Genomic DNA, 6,826 nt, shown 5'->3' on the forward strand with positions numbered 1-6,826 from the left:
AGGACTTCTACTCTGTCATCCAAACAGAAGCAGAGAGAATGAGGGGGGTCATAGCAGAGACCCCAAACCCATCTGAAGACAACAGGGCATCCCCTCACAGAAGAGTCATAAGGAAGGGATGAGTCAACTAGGGCGCAGTATAGCACTGATGAAACACACAATCTTCCTCTGGTTCCTTGAGGCTTCCTCACCCCCCACTATCATGACCTCAGTCCTGCCTTTCACTGCAGGCTAGACCAGAGCATGTGCACAGGTACAGATAAGAGATAAGAGCCCATGACACATGGAATTCAGGAACAGGAATGGGAGTAGCAATACCAGGAGGGTAGGGGGGAAGGTGGTGAGTAAGGGGGAACCTATTGCAATGATTGACACATAAACTCCCCCCCACCAGGGGGATGAACAACCGAAACTGTGGGGGAAGTGTGATAGCGGTTGGTGCAAGATATGAAAATGGTAAAAATGTATCAAGGGGTCATGAGGGTGGGGGGTGGAGGGATAAAAGAGGAGCTGATACCAAGGGCTCAAATAGAAAGTAAATGTTTAGAAAATAATGATGGCAACATATGTACGACTATGCTTGAGACAATTGATGTAAGGATTGTTTTAAGAGCTGTAAGAACCCCCAATACAATGATTTTTAATAAAAAAATTAATATTGTGCTTGCTTCGGCAGCACATATACTAACATTGGAATGATACAGCAAAGATTAGCATGGCTCCTGTGCAAGGATGATACGCAAATTCGTGAAGCATTCCATATTTTTAAGAAATGGGGAGCAGATATCAGGGGCTCAAGTGGGAAGAAAATACTTTGAAAATGATGATGGCAGCATATGTGAAAATGTGCTCGACACATTGGAGGAGTGTATGGGTGGAGATAAGAGATGTAAGAGCCCCCAATAAAAGTATATATATATATATCCAATAAAAGTATGTATGTATGTATATATGTATGTGTGTGTGTGTGTGTGTGTGTGTGTGTGTGTGTGTATATATATATATATATATATATATATATCCACATACAAACCGAACAGGAACAGATAGCAGATAGCTAGCTGGCCAGGCGTTTTTTACTGTGGTACTACTAGGTGGATTTGTACTGCCAGTCTTTTTAAAAAAAATCTTTTTTATTGGGAGCTCTTACAGATATTATAACAATCCATAATTCAATTAGATCAAGTATAATTGTACAATTTCTGCTACCATCATTTTCAAAAAATTTTCTTTCATCTTGATCTCTGATATCAGCTGCCCTTTTTTCCCTTCCTCCCCCAATCTACCCCCCACAAACCTGTATTATATTATTATTATTTTGAACTACGAGTCTTTAGGTCAATTGAAAATAGCTCTCATCACCCAGGGACTGACATATAATCAAAGTCCCCCCAACATAAGAGAAAAACAAAGCAAACCACTCCATTTGAAGACTAAAATGACAAATGATTTTACAGAGTGAAGGAAGTAAAGATGAAAGGTCCGTCGTGGAAAGCACTTAAGGAGGAGAGACAAGAAAAACAAACCAAAACCCCCACACCTCAGCAGGTTTTAGATGGATGGGACAATATTAAGAGTGTCTGCAGGGAAAGAAAATCATATAAAACATTTAAAAATCAGATTGACATGAAAGTGCTCAAAAGCAACACTCAACTCTCACGGTCATCGAGTCAGCTGGGACTCACAGTGACCCAGGACAGCGCTGCACTGCCCGGGGTTTCTAGACGGTGACTTCTGACGGGGCGAGAGCACCTCTTCTCTTGCCAGGACTGCCGGTCTTACAGCTGGTTCCCAGTCACACACGTGACCCATACATCACTTGAGCTCCATAAAGTAACACTAGAGATGAAGAAATGGGATAACTTTTTTTCTATATGATCTCCAGCTTTCTTTGTTAAAAATCATTTTACTGGGGGCTCGTACAACTCTTATCACAATCCATCCATCTGTCGTGTCAAGCACATTTGTACATTTGTTACTATCATCGTTTTCAAGGATTTTCTTTCTACTTGAGCCCTTGGTATCACCTCCTCATTCCCCCCCACCTCCTTTTCCCTCCTTCCCTCTCTCCCTTCCCCCCTCCCTCCCTCATGAACCCCTGATCATTTATAAATTATTATTATTTTTTCATGTCTTGCACTGTCCGATGTCTCCCTTTGTCTGTTGTCCATCCCCCTGGGAGGGGGTTATAGGTTGGTCATTGTGATCGATTCCCCCTTTCTCCCCCCACCTTCCCCTTCCCCTCCTGATATGGCTACTCTCAATATTGGTCCTGAGGAGTTTATCTGTCCTGGATTCCCTGTGTTTCCAGCTCTTATCTGTACCCATGTCCATGCTCTGGTCTAGCCAGATTTGTAAGGTAGAACTTAAAAAAAAAATCTTTATTTTTAAAAATCATTTTATTGGGGGGGGTTGTCATACAGCTTTTATCACAATCCACACATCTGTCCATTGTGTCAATCATACTTGTAGGTTTGTTGCCATCATCATTTTCAAAACATTTTCTTTCTGGAATAACTTTTTAAAGAAACATTTAAGAAAAAGACTTTAAAGATATAATTCCTGGCCTGTCAAGTATCACTTAAATATAAGTGGGCAATGGGTATTATTATCTAATATAAAATGTCTCCCAAGATCCTTTTGAGGACACTTTTTGGAGGGAGTACTCTGGAAAGAGCTGTATTTGGGAGAAGGAGCCTGGTAGTGCAGTGGGTAGGCACTTAGATGGTAACAGAAAGGTCAGTGGTCAGAACCGACTAGCCCCTCTGCAGGGAAAAGGATGTGGCATCTGCTGTCATAAAGATTTACAGCTTTCCTCGGCTCTATAGGATTGTCCCAGTGGGTGGCATAGTGGTAATGGGTTGACCTCGTGTTCAGCAGTTTGAAACCACCAGCTGTTCTGCAAGAGAAAGATGAGACTTTCTACTCCTGGGAAGAATTAGTCTCAGAAACCCAGGGGGGCAGCTCAACCTTGCATACACACACCACCCCCACCACCACCACCACCCCGCCCCCCAAACCCAGAATTGCACTGGGCGGAGTGGAGTTTTTCAGTTCCCATTTTTCCTGCTAGGCAAGCATCAAGCAACTCTGAGTTAGGGTGCCCAGTGTCACGTCTGAGATGGTTCTTTGGTCACAGTGAATTTTTTTGGTAAAAGCACTTTTGCTCTCCTCCTGGGAGGGACTTATATATTGATCCTTGTGATTGATTCCCTCTTTCTCCCCACTCCTTCCCCTTATTCTCCTGCTATCTCTATTCTTATTGTTGGCCCTGAGGGATTTATCTACCCTGGATTCCCTGTGTTTCGGGCTCTTATCTGTAGCAGCGTGCCTGTTCTGGTCTAACCTGATTTGTAAGGTAGAATTGAGGTCATGATGGTGGGGGGGAGGAAGCAGTAAGGAACTGGAGGAAAGTTGTGTGTTTTATTGGTGCTATAGTGCACCCTGACTGGCTCATCTCTTCCTTGTGACCCTTCTGTTAGTGGATGTCCAATTGTCTACAGATGGGCTTTGGGTCTCCACTCCACCCCACCCCCATTCACATTGGGTCTGGTTTTGTTCTGGGTCTTAGATGCCTGATAGCTGGTCCCATTGACACCTCATGACCACACAGGCTGGTGCGCTTCTTCCATGTGGGCTTTGTTGCTTCTCGGCTAGATTGCCACTTGTTTATCTTCAGGCCTTTAAGACCCCAGATGCTATATCTTTTGATAGTCAGACTCCATCAACTTTCTTCACCACATTTGCTTATGCACCCATTTTGTCTTCAGCGATTGTGTTGGGAAGGTGAGCATCACAGAATGGCAGATTATAAGAACAAAGTGTTCTTGTGTTGAGAGAGTTCTTGAGTGGAGGCCCAATGTCCATCTACAACCTTAATTCTTAACATATAGATATAAGTACATAGATCTATTTCCCTATTGGTATATATATATATATTTACATATGTACATGCCTCTAGTTAGACCTCCACAAATGTCCATTGCCTCCTAGTTCTTTCCTCTATTTCCTTTTACTTTCCTCTTGTCCTACTATCATGTTTGGCCTTCATTTAGGTTTAGTAATTCCTTGCTGTATGGATTGTGATAAGAGATATAAGAGCCCTCAATAAAGGTATTTAATAATAATTTAAACAAGGGTAGTTTTATTTAGTAAGTGGAATTTTACTGGTCATATGTGAAATATAGTTTTACTTTCATATTCTAATATTAAATAGGAGAGCTCTATTAACATCCAGTTTTATAGACTAATTATGAGAAATTTGGAGAGTTTAAGTAACTTGTCAAAGGTGGTATTAATAATATGGAGTATGAATAAATGAAAACCTGGGAGTTTTGAATTTGAATGAAAATACCATGAAGTATTCAGGATATAAAATTGAATTCAATGTCTGGTATATATTTGTACGAGTACATGCAGTATTTAATTTTGATATAGGATACAATTTCCAAAGATTAAATATACAAATAGATTTTTTTAAAGCAATTTTGCTTGAAGCTCCTTTTCTGTGATGGCTGATTGAAGAGAGTAGACTGCGGCTGTTTGATCACAAGGACACTGCTTTGGGAACAGCTCAAGTATGCAAGTGGTTTTCTCGTGTGAAAAAAGGTGGAATGTCGATTGATGACAAACCTCCTCTGGATGGCCGTCAACTTCCCGAACAGACGACAATGTCCACTCACAGTGCATTTGGAGTTTGTTCCACCAGCTCCGACTGTTAACCAAGCTTTCTGTATGAGGTTCTAAACAGATAGTTTAACAGTGTGTGACACAAAGGCCTGATTTGTGGTAGGTGGGGGAACTGGTTTTGCCACCATGTCAATGCACCGGCTCATATAGCCATCTCAGTTGACCAGTTTTTTGGTTAAAAAAACCCCAAAACCAGCATGCCTCTCTTGCCCCATGCACCTTGCTCATGTGACCTCGCTCCATGTGACTTCTTCTTGTTTTTGCGAATGAAGAGGGTCATGAAAGGACAGCAATTTGATGATGGTGAGGAGGTGAAGAAAAAAATGAGGGAGGTGTTTGTTGTCAGCCATCCAAACAGATGAGTTTGAAAAATGTTTCCAAGAATGGAATCGCAGATTTGACAAATGTATTAAGTGTAATGGAGAGTACTTTGAAGGTGATAAGGTTGTTTTGCAAAAATAATTTAAATAGATGGCTTTGGAAAAAATCCTTTGGGGGGGTAACCCCATAGATTGCTGTGGGTTAGAATCTACTTCAAGTGTGTGTGTGAAATCCTTATGTTTCACAATATTGATTTCATGCAATATTTGCCCTTTTATAACTGACGTTCTTTTCACCATAACATCCTTCAGGTGCATCTGTGTTTTGTAGGTTCCCCATCATTTACTGCTACATAGGATTCCATTGTGTGCATGTTGTACTTGGGTTGTTTATCCATTCTTCAACAGATGGGCATTCATGTTGTTTTCATAGTTTTGCCATTGTGACAGTGCTGTGAGGAGCATAAAACAGGACTCACTGCCATCGAGTCAATGCCGACTTGTAGCGACCCTGTGGGGCAGGTAGAACTGCCCCTGTGAGTTTCTGAGACGTGACTACTTAGAAAGCCCTGTCTTTTTCCCACGGAATGATTGCTGGTTGTGACTAGAGACAAGCAGAAGTGGTAACCACTAGCCACCAGGACTCCTCGGTGATGAACACAAGTATGCATATATTTACTCATGTTGCTACTCTTACTTCTCCAGGAATTTTTCCAAATGGGTTCCTGGGATTTATATGCATCATATTTGGTAAAGTAGAAGTTCAGGGATAAAGAGGCAGTCATTTAATGAGCAGGATTGACATGTGGACTGCGACAATGGGTACAGATGAAACAACTGTGATGATGGTGTTTTATCTGTTGTGTGAGCCTGAATCCATATGACGGCTTCTGACAATTTTTGAGAAACTGCCATACTGTTTTCCACAGTGGAAAGTTTTTTGGTTTTGGTTTTAATATATAGGCAGCAGTGCTGGACTTATGATGAATAAATCACTTAGTAAATTTAATTCATGCCTTCAGAGACAGAATTTATAGTTCTCCATCTGGTTACTAATTAAACAACTGTAGAGTGGTATGTATACAGTTCTCTATATGATTTCTTAATATATAATGGTTTCTTCCATCTGGGACCAGTGTTTCCAGTCTGATTTTCCTCCAATCCACCCCAACTATGGGATGTAATCATTATCAGCACACTTTTTCAATTCCTTTCGTCAATGCAGGAGGTACTTTGTAACTTTCTAGAGCTATTGCTACAGGGCTGATATTGTCAAAACAATTGTTCCTAGAATATAGAACAGATGTTTATGTCTATATTCCTGTGCACCTGAGATTTCTACCTGTCTATTGAACCAAAGGTGTCCCAGGGTGGCACAAGCCATTTGGCTTGATTACTAACTAAATGCAAAGCAGCCTGAACCCACTGGGTAGTTTGTCTTGTTGGGCTGCTTCCGTAAAGATTACTGCTGAGAAAAACCTATTGAGCAGTTTTACAGTGTAATACAGATACCCCTAATTTGGAATCAATTTAGCAGCAACAGATTTTCTGGTTTAATGAGCCTAGATTAACAAACTATATAGAGCTGGGTTAAGGCGAGTGACAATCCTAAACTCAGTGTGTGGCCTCTGTTTACTCACACATTGGAATGGGGTATTTGAACTCTATGAAGTAAGTAAAAACATACTACTAATGGCATTCCAGTTCAGACAAACGTGGGCTTAATTTTTGAACATATTTAAACTCGTCTCTGCTCAATGGATCGCTGTAGACAAGTTCCCTTAGTCAGATACTTAATCTTATTAGGGTGCCTTAAA

General features: G+C 41.1%; 1 non-coding gene across 1 annotated transcript; it reads left to right on the top strand.

The window, feature by feature from the left end:
• The first annotated feature begins 660 nt into the window (after nucleotides 1–660).
• Nucleotides 661–767, top strand: LOC115870554. Its single transcript, XR_004046775.1, has one exon. It is a non-coding gene; the product is annotated as a U6 spliceosomal RNA (small nuclear RNA).
• Nucleotides 768–6,826: the final 6,059 nt, after the last annotated feature.

The sequence above is a fragment of the Echinops telfairi genome, unplaced genomic scaffold (assembly GCF_000313985.2).
Source record: "Echinops telfairi isolate 266 unplaced genomic scaffold, ASM31398v2 ScPeMD7_1957;HRSCAF=2489, whole genome shotgun sequence".
Taxonomy (NCBI): Eukaryota; Metazoa; Chordata; class Mammalia; order Afrosoricida; family Tenrecidae; genus Echinops; species Echinops telfairi.